General features: G+C 61.0%; 1 protein-coding gene across 1 annotated transcript in view; it reads left to right on the forward strand.

Annotated features, from left to right (window-relative positions):
- The first annotated feature begins 20,813 nt into the window (after positions 1 to 20,813).
- LOC141147813 (uncharacterized) overlaps positions 20,814 to 24,448 on the forward strand; it is a 46,548-nt gene continuing 42,913 nt past the window's right edge. The window contains exon 1 of the mRNA XM_073634986.1: positions 20,814 to 20,934. The gene's annotated coding sequence lies outside the window, so the exon portion shown is untranslated. The remainder of the gene's footprint in view (positions 20,935 to 24,448) is intronic.

Raw genomic sequence — 24,448 nt, forward strand, 5'->3', positions numbered from 1 at the left:
GGGGGCCCAGAGAGAGAGAGATAGCCCCACGACGAGGGGCCCCAGAGAGAGAGAGATAGCCCCACGAGAGGGGAGCCCAGAGAGAGAGAGCCCCACGAGAGGGAGCCCAGAGAGAGAGAGAGCCCCCACGAGAGGGAGCCCAGAGAGAGAGAGAGCCACACGAGAGGGGGCCAGAGAGAGAGAGAGCCCCACGAGAGGGGGCCCAGAGAGGAGAGGGAGGAGAGCCCCACGAGAGGGGGCCCAGGAGAGAGAGCCCACGAGGGGGCCCAGAGGAGAAGCCCCACGAGAGGGGGCCCAGAGAGAGAGAGAGAAAGCCCCACGAGAGGGGGCCCAGAGAGAGAGAGAGAGAAGCCCCACGAGAGGGGGCCCAGAGAGAGAGAGCCCCACGAGAGGGGGCCCAAAGAGAGAGAGCCCCACGAGAGGGGGCCCAGAGAGAGAGAGCCCCACGAGAGGGGGCCCCAGAGAGAGAGAGAGAGCCCCATGAGAGGGGGCCCAGAGAGAGAGAGAGAGCCCCACGAGAGGGGACCAGAGAGAGAGAGAGAGAGATAGCCCCACGAGAGGGGGCCAGAGAGAAGAGAGAGATAACCCCACGAGAGGGGGCCCAGAGAGAGAGAGCCCCACTAGAGGGGGCCCAGAGAGAGAGAGAGAGCCCCACGAGAGGGGCCCAGAGAGAGATAGCCCCACGAGAGGGGGCCCAGAGAGAGAGCCCCACGAGAGGGGGGCCCAGAGAGAGAGAGAGCCCCCACGAGAGGGGGCCCAGAGAGAGAGAGATAGCCCCACGAGAGGGGGCCCAGAGAGAGAGATAGCCCCCACGAGAGGGGGCCCAGAAGAGAGAGATAGCCCCACGAAAAGGGGACCCAGAGAGAGAGAGATAGCCCCACGAGAGGGGGCCCAGAGAGAGAGATAGCCCCACGAGAGGGGGGCCCAGAGAGAGAGATAGCCCCACGAGAGGGGGCCCAGAGAGAGAGATAGCCCCACGAGAGGGGGCCCAGAGAGAGAGATAGCCCCACGAGAGGGGGCCCAGAGAGAGAGAGATAGCCCCACGAGAGGGGGCCCAGAGAGAGAGAGATAGCCCCACGAGAGGGGGCCCAGAGAGAGAGAGATAGCCCCACGAGAGGGGGCCACAGAGAGAGAGAGATAGCCCCACGAGAGGGGGCCCAGAGAGAGAGAGAGCCCCCCACGAGAGGGGGCCCAGAGAGAAGAGTGAGAGCCCCACGAGAGGGGGCCCAGAGAGAGAGAGAGATAGCCCCACGAGAGGGGGCCCAGAGAGAGAGAGCCCCACGAGAGGGGGCCCAGAGAGAGAGATAGCCCCACGAGAGGGGGCCCAGAGAGAGAGATAGCCCCACGAGAGGGGGCCCAGAGAGAGAGAGAGAGAGCCCCACGAGAGGGGGACCAGAGAGAGAGAGAGAGGCCCCACGAGAGGGGGCCCAGAGAGAGAGAGAGAGCCCCACGAGAGTGGGCCCAGAGAGAGAGAGAGAGATAGCCCCACGAGAGGGGGCCCAGAGAGAGAGAGCCCTACGACGAGGGGGCCGAGGAGAGAGAGCCCCACGAGAGGGGGCCCAGAGAGAGAGGAGAGAGCCCCCACGAGAGGGGGCCCAGAGAGAGAGAGAGCCCACGAGAGGGGGCCCAGAGAGAGAGAGCCCCACGAGAGGGGGCCCAGAGAGAGAGAGCCCCACGAGAGGGGGCCCAGAGAGAGAGAGAGAGAGAGAGCCCCACGAGAGGGGGCCCAGAGAGAGAGAGAGAGAGAGATAGCCCCACGAGAGGGGGCCCAGAGAGAGAGATAGCCCCACGAGAGGGGGACCAGAGAGAGAGAGAGAGCCCCACGAGAGGGGGCCCAGAGAGAGAGCCCACGAGAGGGGGCCCAGAGAGAGAGATAGCCCACGAGAGGGGGCCCAGAGAGAGAGATTGCCCCACGAGAGGGGGCCCAGAGAGAGAGATAGCCCCACAAGAGGGGACCCAGAGAGAGAGAGATAGCCCCACGAGAGGGGGCCCAGAGAGAGAGATAGCCCCACGAGAGGGGGCCCAGAGAGAGAGATAGCCCCACGAGAGGGGGCCCAGAGAGAGAGATAGCCCACGAGAGGGGGCCCAGGAGAGAGAGAGAGAGATAGCCCCACGAGAGGGGGCCCAGAGAGAGAGAGATAGCCCCACGAGAGGGGGCCCAGAGAGAGGGAGATAGCCCCACGAGAGGGGGCCCAGAGAGAGAGAGAGGTAGCCCCACGAGAGGGGGCCCAGAGAGAGAGAGATAACCCCCACGAGAGGGGGCCCAGAGAGAGAGAGATAGCCCCACGAGAGGGGGCCCAGAGAGAGAGAGAGCCCCACGAGAGGGGGCCAGAGAGAGAGAGATAGCCCCACGAGAGGGGGCCCAGAGAGAGAGAGATAGCCCCACGAGAGGGGGCCCAGAGAGAGAGAGAGCCCCACGAGAGGGGGCCCAGAGAGAGAGAGTGAGAGCCCCACGAGAGGGGGCCCAGAGAGAGAGAGAGAGATAGCCCCACGAGAGGGGGCCCAGAGAGAGAGAGCCCCACGAGAGGGGGCCCAGAGAGAGAGAGCCCCACGAGAGGGGGCCAGAGAGAGAGATAGCCCCACGAGAGGGGGCCCAGAGAGAGAGAGAGAGCCCCACGAGAGGGGGACCAGAGAGAGAGAGAGAGAGAGAGAGAGCCCCACGAGAGGGGGCCCAGAGAGAGAGAGAGAGCCCCACGAGAGTGGGCCCAGAGAGAGAGAGATAGCCCCACGAGAGGGGGCCCAGAGAGAGAGAGAGAGAGAGAGCCCCACGAGAGGGGGCCCAGAGAGAGAGAGAGAGAGATAGCCCCACGAGAGGGGGCCCAGAGAGAGAGATAGCCCCACGAGAGGGGGCCCAGAGAGAGAGAGAGATAGCCCCACGAGAGGGGGCCCAGAGAGAGAGAGAGAGAGCCCCACGAGAGGGAGCCCAGAGAGAGAGAGCCCCACGAGAGGGAGCCCAGAGAGAGAGAGAGCCCCACGAGAGGGAGCCCAGAGAGAGAGAGAGCCCCACGAGAGGGGGCCCAGAGAGAGAGCCCCACGAGAGGGGGCCCAGAGAGAGAGAGCCCCACGAGAGGGGGCCCAGAGAGAGAGAGCCCCACGAGAGGGGGCCCAGAGAGAGAGAGCCCCACGAGAGGGGGGCCCAGAGAGAGAGAGCCCCACGAGAGGGGGCCCAGAGAGAGAGAGAGCCCCACGAGAGGGGGCCCAGAGAGAGAGAGAGAAAGCCCCACGAGAGGGGGCCCAGAGAGAGAGAGAGCCCCACGAGAGGGGGCCCAGAGAGAGAGAGAGAGCCCACGAGAGGGGGCCCAGAGAGAGAGAGAGAGAGCCCCACGAGAGGGGGGCCCAGAGAGAGAGAGCCCCACGAGAGGGGACCCAGAGAGAGAGAGAGAGAGAGATAGCCCCACGAGAGGGGGCCCAGAGAGAGAGAGAGAGATAACCCCACGAGAGGGGGGCCCAGAGAGAGAGAGCCCCACTAGAGGGGGCCCAGAGAGAGAGAGAGAGCCCCACGAGAGGGGGCCCAGAGAGAGATAGCCCCACGAGAGGGGGCCCAGAGAGAGAGAGCCCCACGAGAGGGGGCCCAGAGAGAGAGAGAGCCCCACGAGAGGGGGCCCAGAGAGAGAGATAGCCCCACGAGAGGGGGCCCAGAGAGAGAGATAGCCCCACAAGAGGGGACCCAGAGAGAGAGAGATAGCCCCACGAGAGGGGGCCCAGAGAGAGAGATAGCCCCACGAGAGGGGGCCCAGAGAGAGAGATAGCCCCACGAGAGGGGGCCAGAGAGAGAGATAGCCCCCACGAGAGGGGGCCCAGAGAGAGAGAGATAGCCCCACGAGAGGGGGCCCAGAGAGAGAGAGATAGCCCCACGAGAGGGGGCCCAGAGAGAGGAGATAGCCCCACGAGAGGGGCCCCAGAGAGAGAGAGAGATAGCCCCACGAGAGGGGGCCCAGAGAGAGAGAGATAGCCCCACGAGAGGGGGCCCAGAGAGAGAGAGATAGCCCCACGAGAGGGGCCCAGAGAGAGAGAGATAGCCCCACGAGAGGGGGCCCAGAGAGAGAGAGATAGCCCCACGAGAGGGGGCCCAGAGAGAGAGAGATAGCCCCACGAGAGGGGGCCCAGAGAGAGAGAGAGCCCCACGAGAGGGGGCCCAGAGAGAGAGAGTGAGAGCCCCACGAGAGGGGGCCCAGAGAGAGAGAGAGAGATAGCCCCACGAGAGGGGACCCAGAGAGAGAGAGCCCCACGAGAGGGGGCCCAGAGAGAGAGATAGCCCCACGAGAGGGGGCCCAGAGAGAGAGAGAGAGAGCCCCACGAGAGGGGGCCCAGAGAGAGAGAGAGAGAGCCCCACGAGAGGGGGACCAGAGAGAGAGAGAGAGAGAGAGAGCCCCACGAGAGGGGGCCCAGAGAGAGAGAGAGAGCCCCACGAGAGTGGGCCCAGAGAGAGAGAGAGAGATAGCCCCACGAGAGGGGGCCCAGAGAGAGAGAGCCCCACGAGAGGGGCCCAGAGAGAGAGCCCCACGAGAGGGGGGCCAGAGAGAGAGAGAGAGCCCCACGAGAGGGGGCCCAGAGAGAGAGAGAGCCCCACGAGAGGGGGCCCAGAGAGAGAGAGCCCCACGAGAGGGGGCCCAGAGAGAGAGAGCCCCACGAGAGGGGGCCCAGAGAGAGAGAGAGAGCCCCACGAGAGGGGGCCCAGAGAGAGAGAGAGAGAGCCCCACGAGAGGGGGCCCAGAGAGAGAGAGAGAGAGAGAGAGCCCCACGAGAGGGGGCCCAGAGAGAGAGATAGCCCCACGAGAGGGGGGCCCAGAGAGAGAGATAGCCCCACGAGAGGGGGCCCAGAGAGAGAGAGAAAGAGCCCCACGAGAGGGAGCCCAGAGAGAGAGAGCCCCATGAGAGGGAGCCCAGAGAGAGAGAGAGCCCCACGAGAGGGAGCCCAGAGAGAGAGAGAGCCCCACGAGAGGGGGCCCAGAGAGAGAGCCCCACGAGAGGGGGGCCCAGAGAGAGAGAGCCCCACGAGAGGGGGCCCAGAGAGAGAGCCCCACGAGAGGGGGCCCAGAGAGAGAGAGCCCCACGAGAGGGGGCCCAGAGAGAGAGAGCCCCACGAGAGGGGGGCCCAGAGAGGAGAGAGAGAAAGCCCCACGAGAGGGGGCCCAGAGAGAGAGATAGCCCCACGAGAGGGGGCCCAGAGAGAGAGAGAGAGAGCCCCACGAGAGGGAGCCCAGAGAGAGAGAGCCCCATGAGAGGGAGCCCAGAGAGAGAGAGAGCCCCACGAGAGGGAGCCCAGAGAGAGAGAGAGCCCCACGAGAGGGGGCCCAGAGAGAGAGAGCCCCACGAGAGGGGGCCCAGAGAGAGAGCCCCACGAGAGGGGGCCCAGAGAGAGAGAGCCCCACGAGAGGGGGCCCAGAGAGAGAGCCCCACGAGAGGGGGCCCAGAGAGAGAGAGAGAAAGCCCCACGAGAGGGGGCCCAGAGAGAGAGAGAGAAAGCCCCACGAGAGGGGGCCCAGAGAGAGAGAGAGCCCCACGAGAGGGGGCCCAGAGAGAGAGAGAGAGCCCCACGAGAGGGGGCCCAGAGAGAGAGAGAGAGAGAGCCCCACGAGAGGGGGCCCAGAGAGAGAGAGAGAGCCCCACGAGAGGGGGCCCAGAGAGAGAGAGAGAGAGAGCCCCACGAGAGGGGGCCCAGAGAGAGAGAGAGAGAGAGAGAGATAGCCCCACGAGAGGGGGCCCAGAGAGAGAGAGAGAGATAACCCCACGAGAGGGGGCCCAGAGAGAGAGAGCCCCACTAGAGGGGGCCCAGAGAGAGAGAGAGAGCCCCACGAGAGGGGGCCCAGAGAGAGAGAGCCCCACGAGAGGGGGCCCAGAGAGAGAGAGAGAGAGATAGCCCCACGAGAGGGGGCCCAGAGAGAGAGAGATAGCCCCACGAGAGGGGGCCCAGAGAGAGAGAGCCCCATGAGAGGGGGCCCAGAGAGAGAGAGAGAGAGAGATAGCCCCACGAGAGGGGGCCCAGAGAGAGAGATAGCCCCACTAGAGGGGGCCCAGAGAGAGAGAGAGATAGCCCCACGAGAGGGGGCCCAGAGAGAGAGAGAGATAGCCCCACGAGAGGGGGCCCAGAGAGAGAGAGAGATAGCCCCACGAGAGGGGGCCCAGAGAAAGAGCCCCACGAGAGGGGGCCCAGAGAGAGGGAGCCCCACGAGAGGGGGCCCAGAGAGAGAGAGAGAGCCCCACGAGAGGGAGCCCAGAGAGAGAGAGCCCCACGAGAGGGGGCCCAGAGAGAGAGCCCCACGAGAGGGGGCCCAGAGAGAGAGAGAGCCCCACGAGAGGGGGCCCAGAGAGAGAGAGAGCCCCACGAGAGGGGGCCCAGAGAGAGAGCCCCACGAGAGGGGGCCCAGAGAGAGAGCCCCACGAGAGGGGGCCCAGAGAGAGAGAGAGAGAGAGAGCCCCACGAGAGGGGGCCCAGAGAGAGAGAGAGAGCCCCACGAGAGGGGGCCCAGAGAGAGAGAGAGAGCCCCACGAGAGGGGGCCCAGAGAGAGAGAGAGAGCCCCACGAGAGGGGGCCCAGAGAGAGAGAGAGCCCCACGAGAGGGGGCCCAGAGAGAGAGAGAGCCCCACGAGAGGGGGCCCAAGGAGAGAGAGAGAGCCCCACGAGAGGGGGCCCAGAGAGAGAGCCCCATGAGAGGGGGCCCAGAGAGAGAGAGAGAGCCCCACGAGAGGGGGCCCAGAGAGAGAGAGAGAGAGCCCCACGAGAGGGGGCCCAGAGAGAGAGAGAGAGAGCCCCACGAGAGGGGGCCCAGAGAGAGAGAGAGAGAGCCCCACGAGCGGGGGCCCAGAGAGAGAGAGCCCACGAGAGGGGGCCCAGAGAGAGAGAGCCCACGAGAGGGGGCCCAGAGAGAGAGAGAGCCCCACGAGAGGGGGCCCAGAGAGAGAGAGAGCCCCACGAGAGGGGGCCCAGAGAGAGAGAACCCCACGAAAGGGGGCCCAGAGAGAGAGAGAGAGCCCCACGAGAGGGGGCCCAGAGAGAGAGAGAGAGCCCCACGAGAGGGGGCCCAGAGAGAGAAAGAGAGCCCCACGAGAGGGGGCCCAGAGAGAGAGCCCCACGAGAGGGGGCCCAGAGAGAGAGAGCCCCACAAGAGGGGACCCAGAGAGAGAGAGATAGCCCCACGGGAGGGGGCCCAGAGAGAGAGAGAGATAGCCCCACGAGAGGGGGCCGAGAGAGAGAGATAGCCCCACGAGAGGGGGCCCAGAGAGAGAGAGAGAGAGAGAGCCCCACGAGAGGGAGCCCAGAGAGAGAGAGAGAGAGAGAGCCCCACGAGAGGGAGCCCAGAGAGAGAGAGCCCCACGAGAGGGGGCCCAGAGAGAGAGCCCCACGATAGGGGGCCCAGAGAAAAAGAGAGAGCCCCACGATAGGGGGCCCAGAGAAAAAGAGAGAGCCCCACGAGAGGGGGCCCAGAGAGAGAGAGCCCCACGAGTGGGGGCCAAGAGAGAGAGCCCCACGAGAGGGGGCCCAGAGAGAGAGCCCCACGAGAGGGGGCCCAGAGAGAGAGAGAGCCCCACGAGAGGGGGCCCAGAGAGAGAGAGAGCCCCACGAGAGGGGGCCCAGAGAGAGAGAGAGCCCCACGAGAGGGGGCACAGAGACAGAGAGAGATAGCCCCACGAGAGGGGGCCCAGAGAGAGAGAGAGAGAGCCCCATGAGAGGGGGGCCCAGAGAGAGAGAGAGCCCCACGAGAGGGGGCCCAGAGAGAGAGCCCCACGAGAGGGGGCCCAGAGAGAGAGAGAGATAGCCCCACGAGAGGGAGCCCAGAGAGAGAGAGCCCCACGAGAGGGAGCCCAGAGAGAGAGAGCCCCACGAGAGGGAGCCCAGAGAAAAAGAGAGAGCCCCACGAGAGGGGGCCCAGAGAGAGAGAGAGAGCCCCACGAGAGGGGGCCCAGAGAGAGAGAGAGAGAGCCCCATGAGAGGGGGGCCCAGAGAGAGAGAGCCCCACGAGAGGGGGCCCAGAGAGAGAGAGAGAGATAGCCCCACGAGAGGGGGCCCAGAGAGAGAGAGAGATAGCCCCACGAGAGGGGGCCCAGAGAGAGAGAGAGATAGCCCCACGAGAGGGGGCCCAGAGAGAGAGAGAGAGCCCCACGAGAGGGGGCCCAGAGAGAGAGAGAGAGCCCCACGAGAGGGGGCCCAGAGAGAGAGAGAGAGCCCCACGAGAGGGGGCCCAGAGAGAGAGAGCCCCACGAGAGGGGGCCCAGAGAGAGAGAGCCCCACGAGAGGGGGCCCAGAGAGAGAGCCCCACGAGAGGGGGCCCAGAGAAAAAGAGAGAGCCCCACGAGAGGGGGCCCAGAGAGAGAGCCCCACGAGAGGGGGCCCAGAGAGAGAGAGAGCCCCACGAGAGGGGGCCCAGAGAGAGAGAGAGAGATAGCCCCACGAGAGGGGGCCCAGAGAGAGAGAGAGAGATAGCCCCACGAGAGGGGGCCCAGAGAGAGAGAGAGATAGCCCCACGAGAGGGGGCCCAGAGAGAGAGAGAGAGAGCCCCACGAGAGGGGGCCCAGAGAGAGAGAGAGAGAGCCCCACGAGAGGGGGCCCAGAGTGAGAGAGAGAGCCCCACGAGAGGGGGCCCAGAGAGAGAGCCCCACGAGAGGGGGCCCAGAGAGAGAGAGAGAGAGCCCCACGAGAGGGGGCCCAGAGAGAGAGAGAGAGAGCCCCACGAGAGGGAGCCCAGAGAGAGAGAGCCCCACGAGAGGGGGCCCAGAGAGAGAGAGAGAGATAGCCCCACGAGAGGGGGCCCAGAGAGAGAGAGAGAGAGAGCCCCACGAGAGGGGGCCCAGAGAGAGAGAGCCCCACTAGAGGGGGCCCAGAGAGAGAGAGAGAGATAGCCCCACGAGAGGGGGCCCAGAGAGAGAGAGATAGCCCCACGAGAGGGGGCCCAGAGAGAGAGAGAGAGAGAGCCCCATGAGAGGGGGCTCAGAGAGAGAGAGAGATAGAGAGAGATAGCCCCACGAGAGGGGGCCCAGAGAGAGAGAGAGAGAGATAGCCCCACTAGAGGGGGCCCAGAGAGAGAGAAAGATAGCCCCACGAGAGGGGGCCCAGAGAGAGAGAGAGAGATAGCCCCACGAGAGGGGGCCCAGAGAGAGAGAGAGAGAGAGAGCCCCACGAGAGGGGGCCCAGAGAGAGAGAGAGCCCCACGAGAGGGGGCCCAGAGAGAGAGAGAGAGAGCCCCACGAGAGGGGGCCCAGAGAGAGAGAGAGAAAGCCCCACGAGAGGGGGCCCAGAGAGAGAGAGAGCCCCACGAGAGGGGGCCCAGAGAGAGAGAGCCCCAGGAGAGGGGGCCCAGAGAGAGAGCCCCACGAGAGGGGGCCCAGAGAGAGAGCCCCACGAGAGGGGGCCCAGAGAGAGAGCCCCACGAGAGGGGGCCCAGAGAGAGAGAGCCCCACGAGAGGGGGCCCAGAGAGAGAGAGCCCCACGAGAGGGGGCCCAGAGAGAGAGAGCCCCACGAGAGGGGGCCCAGAGAGGGGGATAGGGGAAGAGACAGCCAGCCCCGAGAGGGGCGGCTTGGGGGATAGGGGAAGAGACAGCCAGCCCCGAGAGGGGCGGCTTGGGGGATAGGGGAAGAGACAGCCAGCCCCGAGAGGGGCGGCTTGGGGGATAGGGGAAGAGGCAGCCAGCCCCGAGGGGGGCGGCTTGGGGGATAGGGGAAGAGGCAGCCAGCCCCGAGGGGGGCGGCTTGGGGGATAGGGGAAGAGGCAGCCAGCCCCGAGGGGGGCGGCTTGGGGGATAGGGGAAGAGGCAGCCAGCCCCGAGAGGGGCGGCTTGGGGGATAGGGGAAGAGGCAGCCAGCCCCGAGAGGGGCGGCTTGGGGGATAGGGGAAGAGGCAGCCAGCCCCGAGAGGGGCGGCTTGGGGGATAGGGGAAGAGGCAGCCAGCCCCGAGAGGGGCGGCTTGGGGGATAGGGGAAGAGGCAGCCAGCCCCGAGAGGGGCGGCTTGGGGGATAGGGGAAGAGGCAGCCAGCCCCGCGAGGGGCGGCTTGGGGGGTAGGGGAAGAGGCAGCCAGCCCCGCGAGGGGCGGCTTGGGGGGTAGGGGAAGAGGCAGCCAGCCCCGCGAGGGGCGGCTTGGGGGGTAGGCGAAGAGGCAGCCAGCCCCGAGAGGGGCGGCTTGGGGGGTAGGGGAAGAGGCAGCCAGCCCCGAGAGGGGCGGCTTGGGGGGTAGGGGAAGAGGCAGCCAGCCCCGAGAGGGGCGGCTTGGGGGGTAGGGGAAGAGGCAGCCAGCCCCGAGAGGGGCGGCTTGGGGGGTAGGGGAAGAGGCAGCCAGCCCCGAGAGGGGCGGCTTGGGGGGTAGGGGAAGAGGCAGCCAGCCCCGAGAGGGGCGGCTTGGGGGGTAGGGGAAGAGGCAGCCAGCCCCGAGAGGGGCGGCTTGGGGGATAGGGGAAGAGGCAGCCAGCCCCGAGAGGGGCGGCTTGGGGGATAGGGGAAGAGGCAGCCAGCCCCGAGAGGGGCGGCTTGGGGGATAGGGGAAGAGGCAGCCAGCCCCGAGAGGGGCGGCTTGGGGGATAGGGGAAGAGGCAGCCAGCCCCGAGAGGGGCGGCTTGGGGGATAGGGGAAGAGGCAGCCAGCCCCGAGAGGGGCGGCTTGGGGGATAGGGGAAGAGGCAGCCAGCCCCGAGAGGGGCGGCTTGGGGGATAGGGGAAGAGGCAGCCAGCCCCGAGAGGGGCGGCTTGGGGGATAGGGGAAGAGGCAGCCAGCCCCGAGAGGGGCGGCTTGGGGGATAGGGGAAGAGGCAGCCAGCCCCGAGAGGGGCGGCTTGGGGGATAGGGGAAGAGGCAGCCAGCCCCGAGAGGGGCGGCTTGGGGGATAGGGGAAGAGGCAGCCAGCCCCGAGAGGGGCGGCTTGGGGGATAGGGGAAGAGGCAGCCAGCCCCGAGAGGGGCGGCTTGGGGGATAGGGGAAGAGGCAGCCAGCCCCGAGAGGGGCGGCTTGGGGGATAGGGGAAGAGGCAGCCAGCCCCGAGAGGGGCGGCTTGGGGGATAGGGGAAGAGGCAGCCAGCCCCGAGAGGGGCGGCTTGGGGGATAGGGGAAGAGGCAGCCAGCCCCGAGAGGGGCGGCTTGGGGGGTAGGGGAAGAGGCAGCCAGCCCCGAGAGGGGCGTCTTGGGGGATAGGGGAAGAGGCAGCCAGCCCCGAGAGGGGCGTCTTGGGGGGTAGGGGAAGAGGCAGCCAGCCCCGAGAGGGGCGGCTTGGGGGGTAGGGGAAGAGGCAGCCAGCCCCGAGAGGGGCGGCTTGGGGGGTAGGGGAAGAGGCAGCCAGCCCCGAGAGGGGCGGCTTGGGGGATAGGGGAAGAGGCAGCCAGCCCCGAGAGGGGCGGCTTGGGGGATAGGGGAAGAGGCAGCCAGCCCCGAGAGGGGCGGCTTGGGGGGTAGGGGAAGAGGCAGCCAGCCCCGAGAGGGGCGTCTTGGGGGATAGGGGAAGAGGCAGCCAGCCCCGAGAGGGGCGGCTTGGGGGGTAGGGGAAGAGGCAGCCAGCCCCGAGAGGGGCGGCTTGGGGGGTAGGGGAAGAGGCAGCCAGCCCCGAGAGGGGCGGCTTGGGGGGTAGGGGAAGAGGCAGCCAGCCCCGAGAGGGGCGGCTTGGGGGATAGGGGAAGAGGCAGCCAGCCCCGAGAGGGGCGGCTTGGGGGATAGGGGAAGAGGCAGCCAGCCCCGAGAGGGGCGGCTTGGGGGATAGGGGAAGAGGCAGCCAGCCCCGAGAGGGGCGGCTTGGGGGATAGGGGAAGAGGCAGCCAGCCCCGCGAGGGGCGGCTTGGGGGGTAGGGGAAGAGGCAGCCAGCCCCGCGAGGGGCGGCTTGGGGGGTAGGGGAAGAGGCAGCCAGCCCCGCGAGGGGCGGCTTGGGGGGTAGGGGAAGAGGCAGCCAGCCCCGCGAGGGGCGGCTTGGGGGGTAGGGGAAGAGGCAGCCAGCCCCGCGAGGGGCGGCTTGGGGGGTAGGGGAAGAGGCAGCCAGCCCCGAGAGGGGCGGCTTGGGGGGTAGGGGAAGAGGCAGCCAGCCCCGAGAGGGGCGGCTTGGGGGGTAGGGGAAGAGGCAGCCAGCCCCGAGAGGGGCGGCTTGGGGGGTAGGGGAAGAGGCAGCCAGCCCCGAGAGGGGCGGCTTGGGGGGTAGGGGAAGAGGCAGCCAGCCCCGAGAGGGGCGGCTTGGGGGATAGGGGAAGAGGCAGCCAGCCCCGAGAGGGGCGGCTTGGGGGATAGGGGAAGAGGCAGCCAGCCCCGAGAGGGGCGGCTTGGGGGATAGGGGAAGAGGCAGCCAGCCCCGAGAGGGGCGGCTTGGGGGATAGGGGAAGAGGCAGCCAGCCCCGAGAGGGGCGGCTTGGGGGATAGGGGAAGAGGCAGCCAGCCCCGAGAGGGGCGGCTTGGGGGATAGGGGAAGAGGCAGCCAGCCCCGAGAGGGGCGGCTTGGGGGATAGGGGAAGAGGCAGCCAGCCCCGAGAGGGGCGGCTTGGGGGATAGGGGAAGAGGCAGCCAGCCCCGAGAGGGGCGGCTTGGGGGATAGGGGAAGAGGCAGCCAGCCCCGAGAGGGGCGGCTTGGGGGATAGGGGAAGAGGCAGCCAGCCCCGAGAGGGGCGGCTTGGGGGATAGGGGAAGAGGCAGCCAGCCCCGAGAGGGGCGGCTTGGGGGATAGGGGAAGAGGCAGCCAGCCCCGAGAGGGGCGGCTTGGGGGATAGGGGAAGAGGCAGCCAGCCCCGAGAGGGGCGGCTTGGGGGATAGGGGAAGAGGCAGCCAGCCCCGAGAGGGGCGGCTTGGGGGATAGGGGAAGAGGCAGCCAGCCCCGAGAGGGGCGGCTTGGGGGGTAGGGGAAGAGGCAGCCAGCCCCGAGAGGGGCGTCTTGGGGGATAGGGGAAGAGGCAGCCAGCCCCGAGAGGGGCGTCTTGGGGGATAGGGGAAGAGGCAGCCAGCCCCGAGAGGGGCGGCTTGGGGGGTAGGGGAAGAGGCAGCCAGCCCCGAGAGGGGCGGCTTGGGGGATAGGGGAAGAGGCAGCCAGCCCCGAGAGGGGCGGCTTGGGGGATAGGGGAAGAGGCAGCCAGCCCCGAGAGGGGCGGCTTGGGGGGTAGGGGAAGAGGCAGCCAGCCCCGAGAGGGGCGTCTTGGGGGATAGGGGAAGAGGCAGCCAGCCCCGAGAGGGGCGTCTTGGGGGGTAGGGGAAGAGGCAGCCAGCCCCGAGAGGGGCGTCTTGGGGGGTAGGGGAAGAGGCAGCCAGCCCCGAGAGGGGCGGCTTGGGGGATAGGGGAAGAGGCAGCCAGCCCCGAGAGGGGCGGCTTGGGGGATAGGGGAAGAGGCAGCCAGCCCCGAGAGGGGCGGCTTGGGGGGTAGGGGAAGAGGCAGCCAGCCCCGAGAGGGGCGGCTTGGGGGATAGGGGAAGAGGCAGCCAGCCCCGAGAGGGGCGGCTTGGGGGATAGGGGAAGAGGCAGCCAGCCCCGAGAGGGGCGGCTTGGGGGATAGGGGAAGAGGCAGCCAGCCCCGAGAGGGGCGGCTTGGGGGATAGGGGAAGAGGCAGCCAGCCCCGAGAGGGGCGGCTTGGGGGGTAGGGGAAGAGGCAGCCAGCCCCGAGAGGGGCGGCTTGGGGGGTAGGGGAAGAGGCAGCCAGCCCCGAGAGGGGCGGCTTGGGGGGTAGGGGAAGAGGCAGCCAGCCCCGAGAGGGGCGGCTTGGGGGGTAGGGGAAGAGGCAGCCAGCCCCGAGAGGGGCGGCTTGGGGGGTAGGGGAAGAGGCAGCCAGCCCCGAGAGGGGCGGCTTGGGGGGTAGGGGAAGAGGCAGCCAGCCCCGAGAGGGGCGGCTTGGGGGGTAGGGGAAGAGGCAGCCAGCTCCGAGAGGGGCGGCTTGGGGGGTAGGGGAAGAGGCAGCCAGCCCCGAGAGGGGCGGCTTGGGGGGTAGGGGAAGAGGCAGCCAGCCCCGAGAGGGGCGGCTTGGGGGGTAGGGGAAGAGGCAGCCAGCCCCGAGAGGGGCGGCTTGGGGGGTAGGGGAAGAGGCAGCCAGCCCCGAGAGGGGCGGCTTGGGGGGTAGGGGAAGAGGCAGCCAGCCCCGAGAGGGGCGGCTTGGGGGGTAGGGGAAGAGGCAGCCAGCCCCGAGAGGGGCGGCTTGGGGGATAGGGGAAGAGGCAGCCAGCCCCGAGAGGGGCTGGCTTGGGGGATAGGGGAAGAGGCAGCCAGCCCCGAGAGGGGCGGCTTGGGGGGTAGGGGAAGAGGCAGCCAGCCCCGAGAGGGGCGGCTTGGGGGGTAGGGGAAGAGGCAGCCAGCCCCGAGAGGGGCGGCTTGGGGGGTAGGGGAAGAGGCAGCCAGCCCCGAGAGGGGCGGCTTGGGGGGTAGGGGAAGAGGCAGCCAGCCCCGAGAGGGGCGGCTTGGGGGATAGGGGAAGAGGCAGCCAGCCCCGAGAGGGGCGGCTTGGGGGGTAGGGGAAGAGGCAGCCAGCCCCGAGAGGGGCGGCTTGGGGGGTAGGGGAAGAGGCAGCCAGCCCCGAGAGGGGCGGCTTGGGGGGTAGGGGAAGAGGCAGCCAGCCCCGAGAGGGGCGGCTTGGGGGGTAGGGGAAGAGGCAGCCAGCCCCGAGAGGGGCGGCTTGGGGGGTAGGGGAAGAGGCAGCCAGCCCCGAGAGGGGCGGCTTGGGGGGTAGGGGAAGAGGCAGCCAGCCCCGAGAGGGGCGGCTTGGGGGATAGGGGAAGAGGCAGCCAGCCCCGAGAGGGGCGGCTTGGGGGATAGGGGAAGAGGCAGCCAGCCCCGAGAGGGGCGGCTTGGGGGATAGGGGAAGAGGCAGCCAGCCCCGAGAGGGGCGGCTTGGGGGATAGGGGAAGAGGCAGCCAGCCCCGAGAGGGGCGGCTTGGGGGATAGGGGAAGAGGCAGCCAGCCCCGAGAGGGGCGGCTTGGGGGATAGGGGAAGAGGCAGCCAGCCCCGAGAGGGGCGGCTTGGGGGATAGGGGAAGAGGCAGCCAGCCCCGAGAGGGGCGGCTTGGGGGATAGGGGAAGAGGCAGCCAGCCCCGAGAGGGGCGGCTTGGGGGATAGGGGAAGAGGCAGCCAGCCCCGAGAGGGGCGGCTTGGGGGATAGAGGAAGAGGCAGCCAGCCCCGAGAGGGGCGGCTTGGGGGATAGGGGAAGAGGCAGCCAGCCCCGAGAGGGGCGGCTTGGGGGATAGGGGAAGAGGCAGCCAGCCCCGAGAGGGGCGGCTTGGGGGATAGGGGAAGAGACAGCCAGCCCCGAGAGGGGCGGCTTGGGGGATAGGGGAAGAGACAGCCAGCCCCGAGAGGGGCGGCTTGGGGGATAGGGGAAGAGACAGCCAGCCCCGAGAGGGGCGGCTTGGGGGATAGGGGAAGAGGCAGCCAGCCCCGAGAGGGGCGGCTTGGGGGATAGGGGAAGAGGCAGCCAGCCCCGAGAGGGGCGGCTTGGGGGATAGGGGAAGAGGCAGCCAGCCCCGAGAGGGGCGGCTTGGGGGATAGGGGAAGAGACAGCCAGCCCCGAGAGGGGCGGCTTGGGGGATAGGGGAAGAGACAGCCAGCCCCGAGAGGGGCGGCTTGGGGGATAGGGGAAGAGGCAGCCAGCCCCGAGAGGGGCGGCTTGGGGGATAGGGGAAGAGACAGCCAGCCCCGAGAGGGGCGGCTTGGGGGATAGGGGAAGAGACAGCCAGCCCCGAGAGGGGCGGCTTGGGGGATAGGGGAAGAGACATAATAGGGCCATGGTTGAACCATGGTAAAGCCATGGTAGAGATACGATAGCGCTATGATAAGGCCATGATAGGGCCATGGTAGAGGCATGATAGGGATATGATAGAGCTATGAAAAGGCCATGATAGGGCCATAATAGGGATGTGATAGGGCCATGATAGGGATATGATAGGGCACCTGCTTACTGAGCTGTCTGTGTGATTATTGTAATGCTGATGATCATAAGACGGTGAGATGCTGCTACTTTACACTTCATTTGGGGGGGAGCAGTAAAGATGTGCAGCAGAGCTGCATTTTTACTGCCCCCCAAACAAATCAACTTTAACCTCTTCCCGTCCAGCGATTTACCAGTACGTCTCTGGATTGGAAGGGTGATATCTCAGTCATCACTGCAGCAATGATATCATTTTTTAGCCCCAGCAATTCTGCACAAACTAAAAGTAATCCTTGCGGCTAAGAAGCCACTGGATTATTTTTCCAGGCAGCGGAAGGGGGTCCCCCAACCACCACCTTTAAGATGGGACCAATAGCATCCAGTTCCTGAGACACAGTGAGAGGGGTGGATGTCGTTCCTCCCACTGTGTGACGTCACAAACCAGGAGTGGCGAGAATTGTATCACTTCCGGTTTTGTTATGTAAACAATCCATTACCGGCCTGAACAAGCATCTGATCAGACTGATCTTGGTTTGATCAGGTGTTTTGGAGGCCAGAGGACAGATAAGAGGGTCTAAAAGACCCCAGATCTCTCCATAAAGAGGACCTGTCATGGCCTATACTATCAAAGAAAGAACAAAGAAAAAAAAATCTAAAAGATACAGTGTAAGATTTAAAAAAAAAAAAAAAAATAATAATAATAATAAAATACAATTTAAACTGCCCCCACTCCTTTGTGCAATTGCAAACACACACATATATGTAAATGGCAACAAACCTGCATTTTGTTTTGAGCCGAGGTCAGGGGTGGGGTCAAGGGTGTGGTTGAAAGAGGCCCCATCGGGTAGGCTGTGCGGAGGCCCCACGATTTCTAACAGCGGCCCTGGTGACTTGGCTCGGGTGCCCCCATAGCAAGCTGCTTGCTGTGTGGGAACTCAACAGGAGGGAGGGGCCAGGAGCACCGATGAGGGACCCGAGAAGAGGAGGATCCGGGCTGCTCTGTGCAAAACCAACTGCATAGAGGAGGTAAGTAAGCATGTCCTCCAGCCAATGCATGTCCTCCGACACCTGCTGATTAGCGAGGAGAGACACAGAACAGAGCTCTGCCTATGTAAACAAGGCAGAGCTCTGTCCTGTCAGTGGGGGATGTGCGGGATTTCGGTTCCCTGCAAAGCAGGGACCAATTGTATGAATGAGTGCTAAGGCTGCTTTCACACTGATGCGCTACAGTTTACCTGCACCGTGGGTTCAGCGCAGTGCGCCTGTGGCTTTTCTGTGGGTTAGCTGCACTTTGCCATAGAATTCTATTATATCCTGCAGGTGTGATGCACTTTCTGAAAGCACACCAAACCCACAGGTAATAACAGAAGTCTATGGCTCAGTACGGGTACATTGCACCGCACCTGCACATCAGTGTGAAAGCAGCCCAGTTTAGCGAGTGCAGAGTGCAGATATCCCCATTGCTGTTTGATTTTTTTTTTTTATTAAAAACTGACCTCAATCTTCACTTCTTCCTCAGGATTCCTGCAGGTATCGTTGGCGGTTGCTGTCCCCCAGGCGGGTATGGCTGGCGGCTGCTGCTGGCTGTCCCCCTGGATGAATACAGATGGTCAGTTTTGCTGGTACTTCTGGTGGGTTTTGCTGGTACTACTGGTGGGTACTGTTAGCAGTTACTGCTAGCAGGTATTGCTGCTGGGTACTCCTGGTGGGTATCGCTGGCGGCTGGTGTCCCAGGCAGAGTACATTTGGTATCACTCCGCCTGTGACAGGAGCCGGCACTATACAGGACTCATTGGCTCTGCTCTCTACTGCAGCCGCATGCTTACTCTAGCGACGGCTCCATTCACACGATTCTCGGGGATGGCGGGTCGGAGAACCCGTGATCTGGGCTTGCTGACCGGCCACCCCAGAGCAGGAGGTGGCGGGTCACATCAGAGGGCGGCGTGGGCCAGCAGTTGGGCATATAATATGAACAGTGATCACTGTATTGGTGTCACTGGTTCCCACAATGTGTCAGTCAGTGTCAGATTGTCCGCCGCAATATTGCAGTCCCGCTAGAAGTCGCTGATTGCCGCCATTACTAGTATGAATAAACAAATATAAAATCCAGTATATATCGCATAGTTTGTAGATGTGATAACGTTTCTATAAACCAATCAATTTACACTTAGGCCCCTTTCACACTGGGGAGGTTTGCAGGCGCTATTGCGCTAAAAAAAGCGCCTGCAAACCGACCCAGAAAACAGGCGCTGCTGTCTCTCCAGTGTGAAAGCCCAGAGGGAGCGGTGCGCTAGCAGGCCGGGAAAAAAAGTCCTGCTAGCTGCATCTTCAGAGCGGTGGAGGAGCGTTGTATACACCGCTTCTTCCCATTGAAATCAATGGGACAGCGCGGCTATTCCGCCAGCAAAGCGCCTCTGCCTTTCTCGGCCACTAGCGGGGGGTAAAATCGCCCCACTAGCAGCCGAATACCCATGGTAAAGCGCCGCTAACAATAACGGCGCTTTACCGCCGACGCCCCTGTGTGAAAAGGCCTTATTGGGATATTTTTACCAAAAACATTTTGCTTAAATTGATGAAGAAATTCGATTTTTAAAAAAAACAAAAACAATTATTGGAAATGTTTTATAACGGGAAGCAAAAAGATATAATTTTGTTTTTCAAAACTGTAGTTTTTTTCCTGTTTATGGCGCAAAAAATGTAAAAAAGCAGCGAGGTGATGAAATCCCACCAATAAAAGGCGCTATTTGTGGGATAAAATGATAGAAATGAGATTTGTGTACAGCGTCACATGACCGCGCCATTGTCAGGGAAAGTCACATGTGCGCTTCAAGAGGCGATTCTGCCGCCACTCATTATGACACCAAAGGGGGAACTTTGTCCCCGGAGGAGCCCAGGGAGCCCCCTGATGGGGGATCTATCAGACATTTTAGAGGGGGTTTAGCTGGGGCCCCCCTGAATCCATTCTGTATGATCAGAGGAGAGCAATACCCCCCCAGGGGAAACCCTTGGGACAGTCACAGATTACATACATGACACACAGGACAGTCACAGATTACATACATGACACACGGGAGAGTCACAGATTACATACATGACACACGGGAGAGTCACAGATTACATACATGACACACGGGACGGTCACAGATTACATACATGACACACGGGACGGTCACAGATTACATACATGACACACGGGACGGTCACAGATTACATACATGACACACGGGATACATGAGGAGATGGCACCCCATTGGCAGGGCCGCTGTTAGAAATCACGGGGCCCCCTACAACTTACCTGACAAGCCCCACCCTCCCGGAAATGAAAAGAAAACTAGCCGTGTATACGAGACATTGGGCCACATTGACATTTGAGGTCACCGGAATGTGTGACAAAGTGCACAGATAACGGGCAATCTGCAGCGCATTTCAGAAATGTACTTCACATGCGCAAAGAACTTGAGGTGCCCAATAATTGTTAATGGCGCCCCAAATGCGATGATCAGACGTGTGTTCTGTCTTGTGGAAAAGCTGCATGCCTTAAAAGTTTCTAAAGCCTCTATGATGTGTTTATCACATATATGGCGGCCCATTCAAGTGAACGGGTTCCCCTATGTGCGAAATACAAGAATATGTGATGAGGAATGTTTGTTATGTGAAGTATACAGGGACCTGAGGGATGGTATATAGAAATGTGATGAGGAATGTTTGTTATGTGAAGTATACAGGGACCTGAGGGATGGTATATAGAAATGTGATGAGGAATGTTTGTTATGTGAAGTATACAGGGACCTGAGGGATGGGATATAGAAATGTGATGAGGAATGTTTGTTATGTGAAGTATACAGGGACCTGAGGGATGGTATATAGAAATGTGATGAGGAATGTTTGTTATGTGAAGTATACAGGGACCTGAGGGATGGTATATAGAAATGTGATGAGGAATGTTTGTTCTGTGAAGTATACAGGGACCTGAGGGATGGTATATAGAAATGTGATGAGGAATGTTTGTTATGTGAAGTATACAGGGATCTTAGGGATGGTATATAGAAATGTGATGAGGAATGTTTGTTCTGTGAAGTATACAGGGACCTGAGGGATGGTATATAGAAATGTGATGAGGAATGTTTGTTATGTGAAGTATACAGGGATCTGAGGGATGGTCCAGACTACAGCCGGGTCACGGCGTGTCTGTGTGATCTGCTTCCTCTGCTCAGGCTCTAAAGGAACTACAAGTCCCAGCAATCTCTGTCCACATGAGTTACTACAACTCCCAGCATGCACTGTGTAAGTGATGGGGGTTCCGCTCCCAGCCTGGAATAAGATGCTGTGGGACTACATATCCCAGCATGATTTTCTCTATGGAGATATTACAGGTCCAGTGATCTCTACATAACCCAGTCTGCTCCCCGGCCCCTCCCCCTCCTCAGGGGAAATTGCACCTCCCCAGTCCCGATCAGCCCTCCCCCATCCTGGGGGGAGGGGACCCACCACCTGTGGTGGGAGAGGATGGTGGGGTGCAATTACCCCTGAGGAGGGGGAGGGTAGCAGGCTGGGGTATGTAGAGATTGCTGGGACTTGTAGTACATCTATAGAAGAAATCATGCTGGGATATGTAGTCCTGTAACATCCTATTCTGGGCTGGGAGCTGAACCCCCATTACTTACACAGTACATGCTGGGAGTTGTAGTTCCTCATGTGGACAGAGATTGCTGGGAGATGTAGTTCTTCAGAGGTTGAGCAGAGGAGGCAGGTTCCCCGGACACACAGACACGCTGTGACCCGGCTGTAATCCGGACAATGGCTCCTCCCTCCGGAGCTCTGTAGTGCAGATGTTTCCTCCTCGCCGCTCTCCTCACACTGACGCACTCCCTTCCCCCGCTCTGCTATTTATCTGATCAAGCCGTGACGTCACAGGTGTAACGGCTCCAGCCTCTAGCTCCTGATTGGCTATTCATCCTCTGGTCACGCCCGTCCCATGCGCTGATCACGCCTACTCCCACCTGAGCCGTTAGGTCGCTCTCCGCAGCAGTCACGTGTTGCACGTAACGGTCAGAACGAGTCCACGTGACTTGGCAGGAGGAGACGCGTGAAATCCTCCCTGCAGCTACTGCGCATGTGCGGTTCAGAGACGGTAGAAGGTAAATAAGCCGAGGTGATGATTTCCATGGAAACCATTAGCCCCGTAAAAGCCATACATTGGAGTCTCCGCCCCCTTCAGGTTCCCAGCCTATCTCCTGCAGGCTGCTGCTGGGAGGGGGGTGTAGCCTGGAAGAGGGAGGAGTTCCTGGAGGTGCATTACTTTCCAGGCCTGAAACTCCCCCTCGTCAGTGTTGTGGTTGGTCAGGGTGAGTAGGAAGCTTTCTTCAGCTCCTCCTCCCTGAGTCCTGACCTCTGACCCCCCCTCCCTCCAGATCATACTGTCACTGAACTCCAGGCTTTGGATGGAGTAGTACTTCTGCTGGGGAGGGGAACAAAGTCACAAAACTTTAGGATTTTGGAGAGAGGTGAATATGAAGCCAGCCTAGAAGTGCAGAGAGTTGTCACTGCAGTGCTGAGCAAGAAGCCATTGAAGACATCTCTATGTCTCTCCATGTGCCAGGAATCTCTGTCCAGCCATTTCTATATACATCCCTCAGATCCCTGTATACTTCACACAACAAACATTCCTCATCACATTTCTATATCCCATCCCTAAGATCCCTGTATACTTCACATATTAAACATTCCTCATCACATTTCTATATCCCATCCCTCAGATCCCTGTATACTTCACATAACAAACATTCCTCATCACATTTCTATATCCCATCCCTCAGGTCTCTGTATACTTCACATAACAAACATTCCTCATCACATTTCTATATCCCTTCCCTCAGATCCCTGTATACTTCACATAACAAACATTCCTCATCACATTTCTTTTTTTTTTAAATTGTTTATTTAAGTGGAGAACACGGCCCACATGGGCCCACAGGTACATAGATATATATTCCTCAGATAGCACACATGGTACAATATCGTGATACACATTCTTGCATAACTCTTTATGACAGAGCAACATCTAACCTGTTATTCCAGAACCAAACATTAGTGCTTGTAAGACTGTAGTGTGTTAGACTGCGGGATCTTAGTGACCATGTGTCAACTTTCAGCAATGACTCCCATTGTGCCGGTTCTCTATTTTCTTTATTTATTGAAAATTAGAAGAAGTTAGAGGTTGTTGAAGACTGAATGACAGGAAAGAAAGGAAGGGAAGGAAAGTGCAGGAGGGAGAAGGGGGTTATAATAGGAAGTCTGGGGGGGGGGGGGGTAAGGGGAGGTGGAGGGGGATAAAGGGAGGGGATGTGTCTCGCGAACATGGAGGGCCAAAACAGACCGTGTTCCTAAATTTCTATGACCCTGCTCATAGGATAATGGTGACATGTAAACCCGTATATTCACCGGGCGTCATCTGCTCCTCTCAAAGATTGACCTGCTGCAGAGTATATGAACATTGACCATAATTGCCATGTCTTAGAGAATGCTTCCTCCCTATGTTGTGCCGTGTGGATAAGGTCTTCCATTTTCCTTATGTCTTCCACCTTTCCTAGCCACATGTCAATGGTCGGTGGTGTGGTGGATTTCCAGCATAGAGGTATGCAGGCTTTGGCTGCATCTAATAGATGTCGTATGACTGATCATTTGTACGCCTTGTCTGGAATATCAGTGGCATGCAGTAAAAAGAGTGCTGGGTCTTTTGTAATTGTCCTATCGGTGAACAGTTGTACCGTCTCGTGTACTACCTTCCAAAAACGTGAGAGTTTGGGGCATGACCAAAGTATGTGTAACAAGGTTCCCTTGTCTCTTTGACATCTCCAACACTCTTCAGATGTAGTAGGAAATATTTTATGTAGTTGTGCTGGGGTTTTGTACCATCTAGAGAGTATTTTATAATTTCTTTCCTGGGTTTTAGCACAAATGGACGACTTGTGTGTGAAGCGGAGTATGCGTTGTCTCTGCATGAGGTTGAAACTGCAGCCTAGTTCCTCTTCCCATTTGGTCAAACCCGGGGGTATATAGTCCGAGGGAGGTGTATTCAGAAGACTGTACATCAGTGAAAGTGTATGTGGTAAAATGCCTGTGTTAGTACAGATTTCTTCTAGGGTCGTGAGTCCTTGGTCTACGTCTGCGGGGGGCGGGATGGAATGAAGGAAGTGTCCTAGTTGAAGTGTCCGCATGAAATCTAAATGGAACATCCCTAGCGGGTTAGAGAGCTCCGCATATGTTTTCCATCGTCCTCCCGAGCTAAAATGGGAGGCCATATGTATGCCCGTTTCCGCCAACGTCTGAAAAATTCTATCCTGTAAGCCAGGTGTGAATAGAGGGTGTCCTATAATTGGATAAAGGGGCAAGTTTCGGGATGAAATGTTTGGTTTAGAGATTAGTTTAGCACAGATTCGAGCTGTGTTGCCTATCAGAGGATGTCGTTTAAGTTCCCTTGGTAGGCTTCGGTAACACCATGGAGTACCACCCAGCGGGACTGTGGTGTGGGATTGCTCTAATTGGGTCCATAATTTGGTCTCTCTATGTCTACGCCAATCTATGAGTCTTCCCAGGTGAACCGCTTGGTGGTAAGCGCGTATGTCGGGAAGAGCCAACCCCCCATAAGACTTGGGAAGGACAAGTAATTTGTTTGGTAGACGGGGTCTTTTCTTAGCCCAGACAAATTCGGTAAATATTGTTTGTATTTGCTTAAAGAATCCGGGGGGGATACGTATTGGAATGGCCTGCATTAGGTATAGTATCTTTGGTAATATAGACATTTTCAGGATGTTACAACGTCCCAACCAGGAATAAAGGCCCAATTGCCATGAATTTAGCAGTGTTTTTATCTTTGTAAATAGTGGCGGGAAATTAATTTCATAAAGTTTCGACATTGTTTGGGGGATATATGTGCCCAGATATTTTAAGGCTTTGTCTGTCCATTTCAGTCTAAAACTGGCTTTAAGGGATGTGAGTAGCGATGAAGGAATTCCTATACTCATAGCTTCTGATTTGGCCAAATTAATTTTCAGGAAGGCCAGGGACCCGTATACGGAAAATTCTTTTAACAAATTTGGGAGGGAGATAGCTGGGTTTGTTAATGAAAACATCAAGTCGTCTGCATATGCTGATATCTTATGTTGAGTATTGTCTATGGTAAGTCCGGTAATGTCCGGGTTCAGTCTGATGTGGCAAAGAAATGGTTCCAGTGATAATGCAAAAAGAAGGGGGGAGAGCGGGCAACCTTGCCGTGTGCCATTCGAAATTTGGAAAGCGTCTGACATTACGCCATTCACCCTTACTCTAGCAGTCGGTGTGGTGTATATTGCTGAGATCCAATTTAGCATAGAGTTCCCTAGACCAATGTGTCTTAGCGTTGTAAGCATAAATGACCAGTTTACCCGGTCAAATGCTTTTTCAGCATCTGTACTAAGCAAGACCATCGGCGTAGCTGTCATTGTGGCGTTATAGAGCAAGTTCAGGACCTTAGTAGTATTGTCCCTCACCTCTCTGGTAGGGACGAAGCCCACCTGATCTAGGTGGATCAAACTGGTTATGTGTTGTTGTAGTCTAGTGGCCAGGATTTTTGTGAATAGCTTAAGGTCCGTGTTCAGTAGGGATATAGGACGG

This window comes from Aquarana catesbeiana, linkage group LG06 (genome assembly GCF_042186555.1).
Source record: "Aquarana catesbeiana isolate 2022-GZ linkage group LG06, ASM4218655v1, whole genome shotgun sequence".
NCBI lineage: Eukaryota > Metazoa > Chordata > Amphibia > Anura > Ranidae > Aquarana > Aquarana catesbeiana.